The 14517-nt window shown below is 60.9% G+C and overlaps 1 long non-coding RNA gene across 1 annotated transcript; it reads left to right on the top strand.

Moving 5' to 3' along the window:
• Nucleotides 1-211: 211 nt before the first annotated feature.
• On the top strand, nucleotides 212-3098 carry LOC144313532 (uncharacterized). The gene is made up of 3 exons (XR_013379170.1): nucleotides 212-305; nucleotides 1392-1758; nucleotides 2528-3098. It is a non-coding gene; the product is annotated as an uncharacterized LOC144313532 (long non-coding RNA).
• The last annotated feature ends 11419 nt before the right edge of the window (nucleotides 3099-14517 follow it).

Here is a 14517-nt window from a genome sequence, read left to right as displayed (position 1 = left end):
CAGGGCCACCTAGCTCACCCCTCCCCCAAGATGCCTCTTTGGCCTCACAGCCACCAGTCTGCTTGAATGCCCCTCAGCGACAGGGCGCTCAGCCCCTCCCGGGGCAGCCCTGGCGATGACTCCAGCTCCACCCGAGACAATGAGGCAAGTTGATATCACACTTGTTCAGGAGATGACAAGATTGGGTTCCACGGCGACCTGGACAGTCCCTAGGAGAGGCAAGGGCCTCTTACTATGGATACGAGGACCCAGTTATAAAGACAGGGGGACCCAAGGCCAAGAACCGCATGTCACCCATGTTGAAGGTAATAGGACGACCCCTCGGAAGATAGGGAGGTGCTGTTAGGATCCCAGGGCAGGAGCTGAGGAGTTGAGCCCAGAGAGGGGATGCAACCTGCCTGACGTCACACAGCCACGGCGGGTAGGCCTTGAGCCAGGGCCAGCGCTTCCCAAGTGTTGGGCCAGAACCATACTCTGATCCACAGGCCTTCCGGAGGCCCCTAGGAGCAGTCAAGACCTCAGAACTCGCACCCTCCTCTCCGTACATCACTCCATCACCCCCGAGGCACTCTGTTTGTCAGGGGCTTGTGGGACAGATGAGCTGGACCCACAGCTGGCAGGAACAGGGCCACAAAGAGTTAAGGCTCTGCTGGGACTGCCTTGATCCCCCTCAGCAGGCAGGAGGAACGGGGGCTTGGGTTTCATGCCCCCCCCACCCTGGCCTGGCTATAAAATACGATCGTGTCTCACTGCTGATTGATGGTCTGGGGAGAACCTTGGGGAGGTGGGCTGGGGCGAGATCAGATTTTCAAGGGCTCAAGCACTGATATTCTATCCGAGGCCTCCTGGAACCCGCCACCGGCCCATCTCCACAGACCCTGCAAGCCCCAGAGGAGCCTGGGTAGTGGAGAGGCCAGGCAGATTGCCACGAAGCAGAGGGTTCCCGGGCCCAGCACCTGCCCCAAGGCCCTCGGGGTCTCCTCCAGTGGCCCTGGCCACCTTGGGCCTGGGCGGCTGCTTACCCACTCATGCCTTCATCTCCTCAGTACCTACCAGGTGCCGCCCCTGGCTCCATGGAGCTTTCCATCCAGCAGGCCCACGAAAGAATGAGTCTAGAATTTCGTTCCCACCCCTGGTGTCCAGGACCGAGAACCAGGTCAAGGGTTAAGGGCTGCCTGGGGTTTGGGCTCTGCCTCCAGGCTGACCCGGGCTTGAACCCCAGCTGTGCCGCGGAGGACCGACCCTTCCATGCCTTCTCTGCATGGGGGGCCTGAGACGGTGTCTACCGTTTGGAGGTCCCGTGTGGAGCCAAAGAGGTCGTGAGTGCAGAGCTCTCAACCCGGGGCCTGGCGCTGAGTGAGTATAATCAACGTTGTCCCTTATGATCTCAGGTCCCGGAAGAGGCCCGGCGTCCTGCGTGAATGAATGAGGCGGGTGCGCTGGGCAGTTCATCTGATCCCACCGTGGTGTGTGAGGTGGGGAGACTGAGGCTCGGCGGCAGCATTGCCGTCCTCCTGCGGGCCTCCACCGGAGACTTCCCCCTTTCCTCGTCGCTGACTCCTGGCCTGATAAGGAGGGTCGGCGAGGGCCGGCGAGGGTCGGCAGCCCGAGGCCTTTGCTGGAGGCACAGCTCAAGGAGAAGCTGTCTTCGCAGACCAGTGAGGTCTCTCTTTTGGCCCCTCGTCAGCCATGGATGTGCAGAACCCAGCCTGGGGACACCCTGGGAGCTGGCGCTGCTCAGCAGAGAACCTGGGACAGGTGAGAGAGCCTGGGACAGGTGGGAGAGCCCGGGTCAGGTGAGAGAGCCCAGGACAGTGAGAGAGCCTGGGACAGGTGAGAGAGCCCAGGACAGGTGAGAGAGCCTGGGACAGATGAGAGAGCCCCAGGTCAGGTGAGAGAGCCCAGGTCAGGTGAGAGAGCCCGGGACAGGTGGGAGAGCCCGGGTCAGGTGAGAGAGCCCAGGGAAGATGAGAGAGCCCGGGACAGGTGAGAGAGCCTGGGTCAGGTGAGAGAGCCCAGGGAAGGTGAGAGAGCCCAGGTCAGGTGAGAGAGCCCGGGACAGGTGGGAGAGCCCGGGTCAGGTGAGAGAGCCTGGGTCAGGTGAGAGAGCCCGGGACAGGTGAGAGAGACTGGGTCAGGTGAGAGAGCCCAGGTCAGGTGAGAGAGCCCGGGACAGGTGAGAGAGCCTGGGTCAGGTGAGAGAGCCCCAGGTCAGGTGAGAGAGCCCGGGACAGGTGGGAGAGAGAGCCTGGATCAGGTGAGAGAGCCCAGGGAAGATGAGAGAGCCCAGGACAGGTGAGAGAGCCTGGGTCAGGTGAGAGAGCCCGGGTCAGGTGAGAGAGCCCAGGTCAGGTGAGAGAGCCCCGGGACAGGTGAGAGAGCCCGGGTCAGGTGAGAGAGCCCAGGGAAGGTGAGAGAGCCCGGGACAGGTGGGAGAGCCCAGATCAGGTGGGAGAGCCCAGGTCAGGTCGGAGAGCCCCGGCCATGCCCCTTTTCAGCGTCCATCCCTCTCGGGTTCTGCCCCCAGTGTCGGTCACGTGACGGCGTGGGCATTCAATGTGCAGGCTCGAGCGCCTGGCTCCCCAGAATTCAGACCCCGGCATCGGATCGCACGCTGGTGCAGCCGCTCTGGAAAGCAGTGCGGACGTTCCTCAAGAAGTTAAGAACAGAGCTGCCCTGCGGCCCAGCAATTGTACTACTAGGGATTTACCCCAAAGGTACAGATGTAGTGACCGAAGGGGCACCTGCACCCCGGTGTTCACAGCAGCAGTGTGCACAGCGGCCAGGTTGTGGAAAGAGCCCAGATGTCCATCGACGGCTGACGGATAAAGAAGACGCGGTGCACACACGACAGAGTATTACTCAGCCATCAAAAATACGAAAGCCTGCCATCTGCATCATCGTGGATGGAACCAGGGGATATTATTCTCAGTGAAATAAGTCAATCAGAGAAAGACAATTGTCACATGATCTCACTCTCAATCATAGGAAACAAACTGAGGGGGGGGACGGGGTGGCTGGGGGATGGGCATGGCGGAGGGCACGTGATGTCATGAGCACAGGGTGTTATGTAAGACCGGTGAATTGCTGACCTCTACCTCTGAGACCAATATTACATGTTAATTAATTGAATTTCAATAAAATTTTAAAAACAATGACAACAAAACAAATTCCACCATCATCAATAGCTGTGTGTCCTCTCTCTCTCCAAGCCTCAGTTTACCCCTCTGTTCACTGGGGATAACAGTGGTGAGAGAGGGCAGATGGTTCGTTTCCTGTCTACCCTGGGCTCATGGTAGGTGCTCAGTTAGCGTATGAGTGATGGGGATTTCCAGGGCCCAGTCTGGTCCCACAAATAGACTCCAAAGGGAGAAGAACCCGCAGCTGGCAGCTGGCCTTCAGCCCTGCCCCAATCTCCCCGCTTCTCAGCACCCCCAATCCCCGGGCCCCGGAGACCCTAATCCACCCCAGAGTGACATGCACCAAGTGCCCCAACCCAGCGCCCGCCTGCACAGGGGCCGGGGATCACACGGGTCAGGAGAAACCCAAGCCCCTAGACCCAGAGGAATGTCAACAGCAGATTAGACCTCGTGCTGTTCCCAGGACCCACAGTGCGCCCCCACCTTCTGCTCCAGGCTCCGTCCCCGAAGCCAGGAGAGCCAGGCCTGTTGACAGAGCCCTTCCCTCCTGTCACAGAGGCTCAGAGACGGCGAGGGGCTTGCCCTGAGTCACACAGCAGCCTCGGCCTGAGCCAAGGCCAGACCCCAGGCCTCGCTGCTTCCGGCGCTGGAACTGACTGTGACCTTGACCAGGTCAACAAAGCTTTTCTCCCTCCCTCACTTGTCAGTTAACACTCACTGCCCCAAACACCCTGGACGGATCCGCCCCGCCCCCTCCCCACTCCACCTCCCCACACTCCCACCCCAACCTCAAGGGCCCTCCCAAATCTCATCAGCCAGGGGCTCTACAGAGGGGTTGCAGACTGGCAGGCCTGGGGCCCACGGATATTTTATCCGGAGAAGAAGGGGATCCTCACACTGTAGCAAAAATTCATATTTTTGGGGGCACCCGGGGACTCAGTAGGTTAAGCTCTGCCTTTAGCTCAAGTCGTGATCCCAGGGGTCCTGGGATCAAGTCCTGCATCGGGCTCCATCCTCAGCGGGGGTCTTCTTCTGTCCCTCCCTCTGCTCCTGCTCCCTCTCTCTCTCTCTCTCAAATAAATGAGTAAAATCTTTTTTAAAAAAGTCCATATTTCTAGCCTCTCTTGAAAACAATGTTAAGGCTACACCTTTCCCCATGGTCCCCATGTAGGATCAGCCCGGCCTCCGTCAGCAATTCGGTTTACAAACTCTCGGGTCGGGCTTCCCCTTGGGGTGCGAGAGGGTTTGGGGGAACATGGAAACTAATCCCCACCGAGCGCTGAGACCATGCTGGCCACTGTACTGGGTTCATCACATGCGTTGGGACATCGGGCCCCTTAATAATGGGAATCCCTGTTGTCCCACCCACGAAGAACCTGCACTCAGCTGCACACCTGGTGGACGAAGGTCACAGTCCAGAATGCGGAACCGGAGCCCCAGGCCGGGTCCAGCAACCCCGAAGCCCAGAGCTCCTGCCACTTCGCATTCAAAGCAGGGGGGCCACTGCTTCCTGGCCCTGCAAACTCAAGTCTCCGGATTCAAATCCCTCCAACTCACACCATTTTCTGGGCAGACTCTCCAGCTCCCCTCTCTCCCTCCCCCCGGAGCCCCTCAGAGAGGCTCCCTCCCCACCCCAGCATCCAGTCCTGGAAAGTTTCCGGGGTTCACCTGCAACCCCATACTTCCCTCTCTCGCCCCACACTGCCATCATGGTGCTGAAGCAAATAACGAGGGTCTGGCCCGAGCCACCCTCCTTCGTCAGCTTCCTCCCTCCTTCCTTACACTGCCCTGTGTCCCCCAGGAAAACCGAGCACCTTCTGATCCCATGGCCTGCCCTCCTCCCTGCCTCCCCGCCTCCCCGCCTGAGCTCACTGAAGCCCCCACCCCTCAGGAGCTCCCCCTCCCCAGGTCCAAATCTTTCCCTCTGGGTCAGTGCCCCCTGCACCCCTTACCTTCCCCACCTGTGGAATGGAGGCCAGGATCCCCACCGTGCAGGGACTGCATGAGGATTTATCCCATCCTCCATCGAAGAGCTACTGATCCCCTGAGGGTTCCGTGCGACAATGTCTGCAGAGCGCCCCCACCACAGTAGGAGCTCAGTCCACGCTGCCTCACCTGCGTTTTTCTACCTGTCTTATCTCAGGCTCTACATTTCCAGTATCCGGGAGGTAGGATCTTACTTTTGTTCACCTTCTTTTGCTTCTGGGCCCAGAGGGTCGCCTGGCACATCCCAAGAAGTTCACACTCTGAACATCATACGAAGAAACCCCAGGGATGCCCAGGTGGCTCAGTGGCTGAGCATCTGCCTTCGGCTCAGGTCATGATCCCAGGCTCCTGGGATCGAGTCCCGCATCGGGCCCCCTGCTCAATGGGGAGCCTGCTTCTCCCTCTGCCTCTGCCCCTCCCCCTGCTCTCTCTCTCAAATAAATAAATAAATAAATAAATAAATAAATAAATAAATCCTAAAAAATAAAATAAAAGACAAAACTCGAGTCCCAGTGCCCTAGGGCTTGGGCCCCAAGTGTCCTTTGCCCTCTGGCAGCAGCGGTGACGCACGGAGAGGGGTCCCAGTCGGGGTGTCAGCATCAGAGAGCAGGTAGGCTGATGGGGAGGAAACACTCCGTCTGAGCTCACAACCACCTTGGGCGTGGATTCACTCGGTTGGCACTTACGTAGTGAGCACCTACTATGTGCCGGTTTTGTTCTAGGAAGTGGGGTCCCAGCAGCGACCAGGACAGAGGTCCCTGCTCTCAGGACATCTACATCCCAGCAGGGAGAGACAGATCACAGACTCAGAAACCAAAGAAATAAGCAAGATGGTCTCGGAAGCTGGAAAGGGCCAGGGGAAAAGTCAAGGCCGGGAGGCTCCTGGGCCAGGCCAGAGAACACAGCGGCCGATTCCAACGTGGGCCAAAATGGGGGGCAACGTGCAGGAGGCTCCCGAGTGAGATGTGGGGTGCAGGAAAGGCGGGCTGCGCGTTGGCAGGCGCCCTGGGCATGTAGAAGAGCTCGCGGTTAGGAGCCCGAAACCAGAGGGTGCCCGTGGAGCTTCAGTCGCGTCTGGGGTCTCGGCCTGACCTAGTGACCTAGTGACCTCGCGCGTCACTTCAGCCCCGTGACGCTCAGCGACCGCGTCTGTGGAACGGGACTGGAGGGCTGTGGGGACCAGGTGAGCCTGCGGATGCACAGGGCTTGGGAACCTGTCAAACCCTATCAATCCAGAGCCACAACTGTTATCAGCACCACCACGACTGAATTTCCTGGGAGGGAGATGCTCCCGGCGTGGGGGGCACACGGCAGGCAACGTGCAGAGGCACCGCGGTCCCACGTGCCCCCGCACCCACCACCCAGGGGACCTCCTGCCTCGAGACAGGACAGAGGGACGGGGTGCAGCTCCCATCCCGACTCGGCCACTGGCTCCGGCCTGAGCTGGGGGCTGACCGATCCCAGCCTCAGTTTCCCCTTCTGTCAAGCGAGAGGACCGGGCCGGTGGACTCCGATGGCCCCTGCAGCTGGGAGCCTGTTAAAGACCTGCTCTTCCTCCGTCGGGAGGCTCGGCGTTGGGCCCAGCTGGCCACACCTGGGGCAGGGCTCCCGGGGCGGCTCGCCCACAGGCCTGCTTCACCCCTAGGCCTCCTGGCCCCGGCCCAGGATGGGGGTTAATCAGCCGGGCGGCCTCCCTGCTGCAGGAGGAACAGAGAAGGGGGCGCCCAGGGTCCTGGGTTCCCCCCTGCACCCTGCCCCCCCAGCACACCCTGCACAGCTGCCTCCACATCCCCGCCCCAGGCTTCCCAGGCTCCCGGGGACCCAGGAGGAAGTGAATCGCATTCTTGAGGGCCTGTGTCAAGCTCTCGGCTTCTCGCTCCCCCCTCTCAGACCCCCCCCACCCCACCAGTTCCCTGGGTCCCCTCTTGCGCCTCCCCCTGCCAGGTCAGCTTAGTGGGCACAACCCCTGGGCCTCCATTCCCGCCCCTGCAAAGTGGGGACAATCCCTACGTCCAGGGGGGACACTCAAGAGGCGGGTCTGTATGTAGGAAGTTCTGGGCACGTGGTGACAGCCGCCGACACTGCCGGGCCGCCCGTCAGTCCTCACAAGAACCTGGAGGCAGGCTTCTCTGCGTTCTCTAGGCAAGGAAACCAAAGCCCAGAGACGTTGAGTGGATTGCCTGAGGTCACACAGCTGATCCATGAGATCTGAAGCCGGAGTCAAACCCGGGCCTTTCTGGGCCCCCCCCAAACCCACAGGCTTAATTACCCTTAAAGTGTCTGTCGCCCTTCATACCTGGTGGCGGCTCCTCTTGTGTCTCTAATGCTCGCTCTCTCCCTCTCCCACCTTCCACAGCGCCTCCACTCCCCGCCTCTCAGCCTTCCTGACCCTTCCAGCACCACATGTGTGCTCACACCTTTCTGGAACGCCCAGCCCCGAACCACCCCCCACCCCCCGCTGGCCGCCCTGATCCTCCAACCTCTGCATCTCCTCTGACCCACATGCACCTGACATCCGGTCACCTACCACCTTGTTTTAGACCGTGCGTGCGCGTGCGTGCGTGTGCGTGTGAAATTGCTGTTTTATCGATGACTCCTGAAGATGAAAAGTCATATTCACTTTTTCACCAAAACGTGCTGGCACGAAACCCATGTTGGGTGCGTAGCTGACAGATTGAAATCCGTAGGTTTCGCTCCCGCCATCGCCATCCCACCCCCTCCTTGCCACCGCCAGCTCCTGCAGCCGGAAAGGCACCAACACCTTCATCTCCTTTGTCACAAATGCTACCGTCGTCGTCCCGGGCTATGGCAACAGCCCTGAGGCCGTCACACAGCTTCCTTCCGACGACGTGTCTACTCGATGCATCACCCGGACGAGGCGCTGTGCCGGGAGCCTTCCAAGCACCTTCTCATGTACTCCTCCCAGCGACCAGGCCCTGCCCTGTGGAGCGAGTACTCGTGGTTTTTTGTTGGTTTTGTTTTTGTTTTTTAAGATTATTTATTCATGAGAGACACAGAGAGAGGCAGAGACACAGGCTGAGGGACAAGCAGGCTCCTTGCAGGGAGCTTGATGCAGGACTCGATCCCGGGACCTGAGAACACGCCCTGAACCAAAGGCAGACACCAACCACAGAGCCACCCAGGCGTCCCTGGAGCGAGTACTCTTATCCACTGTGCCCATTTTATGGATAAGGAAACTGAGACACTGGAGGGTTTCTGTTCTTTCTCTTCTTTCTTTCTTTTTTTCTTTCTCTCTTTTTTTTTTTTTTTTTTTTTTTTGCTTTTTGTTTATTCATGTGTTTCGTTTTTCGGAGTGGAACATGAGTGAGATCATATTTGTCTTGCTCAGGCTGACTGAGCTCACGTGGCACACTGCCCGCTAGGTCCATCCACGTTATCACAAGTAGAACGATCTCATCCTTTTCTACGGCTGCGTCATATTCCATCGTACGGGTACGTGTATATAGAGAGCGTCTTCCTTAGCCGCGAGCCTGTGGAGGGGCCCCAGGGTTGCTTCCCGGAAGGGTTTCTTGAGCCCTGGAAGTGATGGAGTCAGGAGAGGAGCCCGGGCTTGTCTGACTCAGGTCCATCGTCTGAAATGCTTTACACCATCTCCCCCAAAACCGCAGCAAAAACTGTCACCACTTTGCATCACTAGAGCCTGCTCAGCAATGTGAGCCCAAGGCAGGGGAGCGACCTGGGATGCCGGCCTTGGGACCCCAGCCCGGCCCGGCCACCGGGGGCCACTCCTTCCTGTCCCCCCCCGGGGTAGCCACCTCTACACAGGGGGGCCCCGGAGAGGAAAGGTCAGGCCTTTGTTTGAATGACTTCATTCTATAAGCATCCATTCAATTCAATCTACATTTATTGAGCGCCACTGGGTGAGCCAGGGGGACACAGAAGTAGACAAAAGAGGAACAGGCCTTACTCAGATGGAACGTGGGGGACGGACTTCAAATCAATCATTCCAGGAGGGACAGGGCACCGAAGAGAGGAGCCGGCTGTAAAATGCGAGTGGAATGGGATGACCTAACCTAGTCTGGGAAATCCAAGGGAACTTCCTGGAGGAAGTAACAGTGAAGCTGAGACCTGAAGGCCAAGTGGGAATGAGCTTAGGCTAAAAAGGAGAGTATGTTGGGACCACTGGGCAGGAGTTCTGGTGAAGGATACAGGATGTGCAAAGGCCCTGGGGGTGGGAAAGTCACCTCCTCTTAGAAGAACCAAAGAGAGCATGAGACAAAGATGCTCAGAGGACACAGGGGAAGGTGGGAGTGACCAGAAATTGCGGAAGTCCTGCCAGCCTCGTGGAGAGTGGAGGACAGACCATGGCGGGGACAGGATGGCGGTTGTCTCTGGCATTTGGAAAGAGAGTGCCCGGTTGAGAAGACAAGGGGCCCCGGCAAGCCAGCGTGAGGCCCAGCGGAGGCAGCCGGAAGGGCCGAGGGGGTGGAGGAAATGCTATGGATGGTGCTTGGCGATCATGCAGGGAGAATCAATTGCGCGGGCTGGTGCCGGCCTGGCACCGGGACACAAACGCCGAAACGTCAGGCTTGTGATCTGAGAGCATCGCCCAGCAGCCGGCGAGGGAGCGCGCGGCCCCACGGGTGCAGGCAGAGACGGGGGATGAACGGCAACCCCAACACCCCCTCACGGAAACGGGGCATCCCAGATGGCGCTGGCGTGCAAGGGCCCGAGGATGTGTGTCCTGAGCTCTTGTGCACGCAGACAGCTCAGCTCCGCAGACACGGGCCGGGAGGGCCAGCTGGGCCGGGATGCGACGTGCGCCTGCAGATCCGTGCGAATCAGGAGCAGGCAAGAGAGTCGAGAAAGTGCGGCCACCCCAGAGGGTGAGGGAGGCGGCTGGGAGGAGGGCAGATGGAGGGAGGCCCCCCCATGGGGACCTGGGGAAGCCGCCTCTCCGCTGGGCTGGCCTGGTGCCTGCCTCCCAAACACAGCAGCCCCAAAGCACATCCTCCGAGCACCTACTCTGGGCTGGGAACTCTCCCACGTCCTGTTTGAATTTCTGACTCTACCTTCCCAGAGAGGGTGTGACCTGCAGGGGGAGGTGTGCGGGTGGGAGAGCGGAGCGGCCGGCGCAGGCAACCCCCCGGGTGACCAAGGAACCAGCACCAAAGCGACGGTGAGGGGATGCTCCCGAGCCCCGACGCCGGGCTTGGCACCGTCAGGAGCCCTCTCCAGGCTCCAGCACATCTGATCCGCGCCGTCAGGTGCTCTGAGGGGCATCACCATCCCCAGTGTACACATGGGGAAACTGAGGCTCCCAGAGCAGTAACTTGGCCAAAGCCGCCCTGCTGATAATGAGAGACGAGCCGAGAGTGGAACTCCATGCCCGGGAGCAGGTCTACACCTGCAGCCCGCAGCCCCCCAGTCCTCCTCGGACAAGGAAACACGCCAGGCGTAGGACGACCGGCTCCGGGGAAGAGCTGGAAGTCGCAGGACACACGGCACCCAGCAGGAGGAAGAGGCCGGGGACAGGTGTCAGGGATCCAGAGCTCAGAGCACAGCTTCCCGGGTCCCAGCGGGTTCTCACCCAGCCCCTGGCTTCTGCGGGGCTCTCCTCTTACACTTGGGGTCAGGGCGCTGCCTGCTTAGACCTTCCCGGGGCTTCCCCTGTGACCTGGGAATAAAACCCCCGATGCTCCTTGTGGCCTGGGAGGCCCTGCCCCGCCCCCTGCTGCCACCTGCCCCTCAGCCCTCGCCGGGCACTCGCTGCTTCCTCTGCCCAGGCCTGGCCGCCCCCTGAGGCCCCTGCCCTGACCCGGCCACTGCCTCGCTCCTCCCAGCACTTGCCTCGGCCCGACATGTCTCATTCATGCTTTCTCTTTTCTCTTTACGATCCCCCTGCGTGCTGGAATGTCAGCTCACGCGTGCAGGGGGCACACGGGTCCTGCTCTTGTCTCCAGCATCTAGAACCATGCCCGGCACGCAGAAGGTGCTCAATAAACATCTGTTAAAGAATGGGGATGGAAGGACGCCTGGGTGGCTCAGCGGTTGAGCATCTGCCTTCGGCCCAGGGCGTGACTCCGGGGTCCCGGGATCGAGTCCTGCATCAGGTTCCCCGCAGGGAGCCTGCTTCTCCCTCTGCCCGTGTCTCTGCCTCTTTGTGTGTCTCATAAATAAATAAATTTAAAAAAAAAAAGAACATGGATGGGCGGTGGCCAACCAAGTTTCCCACATGAGGTCAGGGCTCTGCACACAGGGAAACTGAGGCTCCCGGAGGCTGCCCTGCGGCAGAGGGCGGAGGCTCGGAGGCGCTCTTGCCGCAGAGCTGGGATCTGTCCATGGCCCCGCGTGCCTCCTTTCCACACCGAGTGTTCACGGGCTTCTCTCTCTCATGCCCCCTTGCCCTGGCCCCTGCCCTCCTCGCCCACCCCTGCCGGGCCAGACCCTCAGCAGCGTCACGGCCTGCCAGCCGGGCTCGCTCGGGGTGGAGGTGACCTAGTGACACGCTTCAGTGCCACACACCCTCTCTGTTCCTCAGACCCTGTGTTATTCCTTCTGCTACTTGTCCCTCAGCCCCACCTGGAGCTCGCGCCTCCCACACTAGCACAGGTGTGTGCAGGTGCACACCCGGGGACCCCGGGGAGCCGTGGGCAAGCACGTCCACACACACAGCTGCAGAGCCGTGCCCAGAGGCATGCGGCGCTCAAGTGCTGACACACGCACAGACACACCTGTGTGCCCTCACCCCCGTGTGACACCTGCCACGTGTGCACACGCGTGCTTGTCCACAGGAGCCCACACGACCCTGGTCCTCCCCCCTCCTCTCCCTCACACACCCGAGCCTGGAGACCCTCGTGCACCTGGTCACGTGGAAGCACACACGTGAGCCGTGAACACAGCCATCCTGGGCCTCCGGCGCCGCGCGGAGAGCGGGGACCGGCCTTGTGCGTCCCAGGGGGGCCTGCGGGGACACGTCGGCAGGCGCGAGTCTGCACAGCCATGACCCCCTCGGCTGTGTCTCCCACTGCGGCCTCTCCCCGGGGGCAGGCGATGGGCCACAGAGCGTGTGCCCGGGGTCTGGCCTCGGCTCTGAGGACCGGGGACCCCAAGCCCTGCCAAGCCAGACCACCAGACCCCGGAGCCCGGAGCCCCGCGGCTGCGAGGCCTCCGTTGCCCAGGACTGGGGTCAACAGCACCATCTGCTGTCGGCTTCTAGAACTGTCCGTCGAGGGCCTCTTCTGGCCCTCCTGGGGCTTTCTGGGACCAGACCCGGGTCACGACCCTGAGAACCGGCTGCGGTTGAGGGCACACCGGCTCCCAAGGTCTAGAGCAAGGCTCATCATCGGAGCCACCCAAGGTGGGCACCACACTCCTTTTACAAACAGGGAAACTGAGGCCCCAAGTCAGGGAGTGACGAGATCCACGGATTGCCCCAGGAGGAAGGGCATGATGGTTCACAAAAGGAGAGCGTTCTCAAACTCCTCATTTTGTCTCATGTCTTTTTTTTTAAAGATTGTATTTGTTAATTAATGAGAGACAAAGAGAGAGAGAGGCAGAGACACAGGCAGAGGGAGAACCAGGCTCCATGCAGGGAGCACGAGCTGGGACTCGATCCCAAGACCCCTGGGTCACGCCATGGGCTGAAGGCAGACGCTCCACCACCGAGCCACCCGGGCGTCCTGTGTCTTAGGACTGAGTTCCATAGACTCCCCTGGGGGAGCCGCGGGGTGGCGCAGGCAGGCTGCGGTGAAGGCCCGGGGGACACAGGGGGCCCTGCCGTCGCCAGGAAGGCCCACGGTGGCCTCACCCAAATGGGTGCAGACACCCCTGAGCCTGTGAAAGCAGCCCCAGAGGTGGGGGGTGGGGGCAGGCAGGAAACCGCAAAGGGATGAGGGATGTGAGCTGGGCCAGGCCCCAGCCCCGGGGCGACAGGGTGGTTCCCGAGGTCATGGGAGCCGATGGCAGGCCCCGAATCGGTCCGGGTCCTCCGACTCCCAGCCCAGAGCCTTTGCCTTCCACGCGGCTGGCCCCCTCCTTCCCTTGGGCTCAGAATCACCCGTTCCGGGGTTGGGGGGGCTCCTCCGCCCTGGAAGCATCCACCGGCCTCCACCCTAGACCAGGGGGCTCCGACCAGGGGGCTCCGACGAGCCTCGCGGAGCAGGAGGCCTGGGGACAGGGCGGCCTCCAACAGGTTCCTAAGCCCAGCTCTGGGCCCCGCTCCGGTCCCTGGCAGCCTCCTCGTAAGATGTCATGGCCTCTCGGGGCTTGAGGGGTTCCTAACAGTAGCGGGCAGACCAGGGTGCTGCGGTTTATTAGGGACGGGGGGCATCTCCCCGCACGCAGCCACTTACAGCCCGGGAGAGCCAGCCTTGGGGAGCTGCACCACCCCAAGGGGCTGCGCCAGGGCTCGCCGCTGGGACACTGGCCCCACTGACACCGGCCAGGGCAAAGCTTGCATCTTTGAACCCATTCAGCAGTATTGGCGTCCCACTGCGACAGGGGTACAGTGACACGCGGAAGCTCAGTAACAAGTATTTATCAAGCACCTGCTGTATACCCAGCACAGTCCCGAGTGCTGAGGATGCAGCGCAGGATCGAACCAACGAAACTCTCTTCTACTGGGAGACAGACAAGCAAGATGAATCACCAGACGGTGATACAGGTCGTGGAGAAAAGCAGAGCGTGGAGGCAGGATAGGGAGCACCTGATGGGGTGCGGGTGTGACCGTAAACAGGAGGAGGGAGGGTTTGAGCAGGGACCTGAAGGAGGTAGAGGAACCAGCCGGGTGGACGTGCCTTCCAGGCTGAGGAACTGGCATGTGCAAAGGCCCTGGGGTGGGGGGAGCATGTGTGATGACTGTGCTAGAGAAACGGCAAGGGGGCCGGTGTGGCTGGAGCAGCGCGAGCAGAGGGGAGTGAGAGCGGGCGGTGGCAGGGGGATCGCGTCGAGTCTTGGGGGCCCCCATCAGGGCTCCGGCCTCCACTCTGGTAGCAAGATCTAACTAGGTTTCAGCGGGCACTTCAGATACTGTGGGCTTAACGGACTGAAGAGGGGGCTCGGACAGAAGAAGCCGGGAGACCAGTGAGGGGCCGCCCAGAAACCCGGGGGAGAGATGAGGGTGGGCCAGGCTGGAAGAGGTCACACTTGGGCTCTGCTCTGAAGGTGGACGCACGCACGCACACGCACACACACGCACACATGCTTCCCGCGTCCCTGTTCCCCCAGAGGCAGTCCTGTGCCACTCTCAGGAGCAGCCTAAACCTTCAGCTCTTGTCTCATCCCCTCATTACCTAAGTGGGGAAACTGAGGCACAGAACTGCAAAGAGATTTGCCAGTCATTCAGGGAGTCAGAACCAGGACACAGTCTCCTGGCTCCCTGTCCAGTGCTCACTCCCTCGCGTGCTACAAGCCCCGGCCTGCCCCTCAG

The sequence above is a fragment of the Canis aureus genome, chromosome 5, assembly GCF_053574225.1.
Source record: "Canis aureus isolate CA01 chromosome 5, VMU_Caureus_v.1.0, whole genome shotgun sequence".
Lineage (NCBI taxonomy): Eukaryota > Metazoa > Chordata > Mammalia > Carnivora > Canidae > Canis > Canis aureus.
Note: the sequence above shows the minus strand (reverse complement) of the source record. Positions and strands in the feature narration are given on the sequence as shown.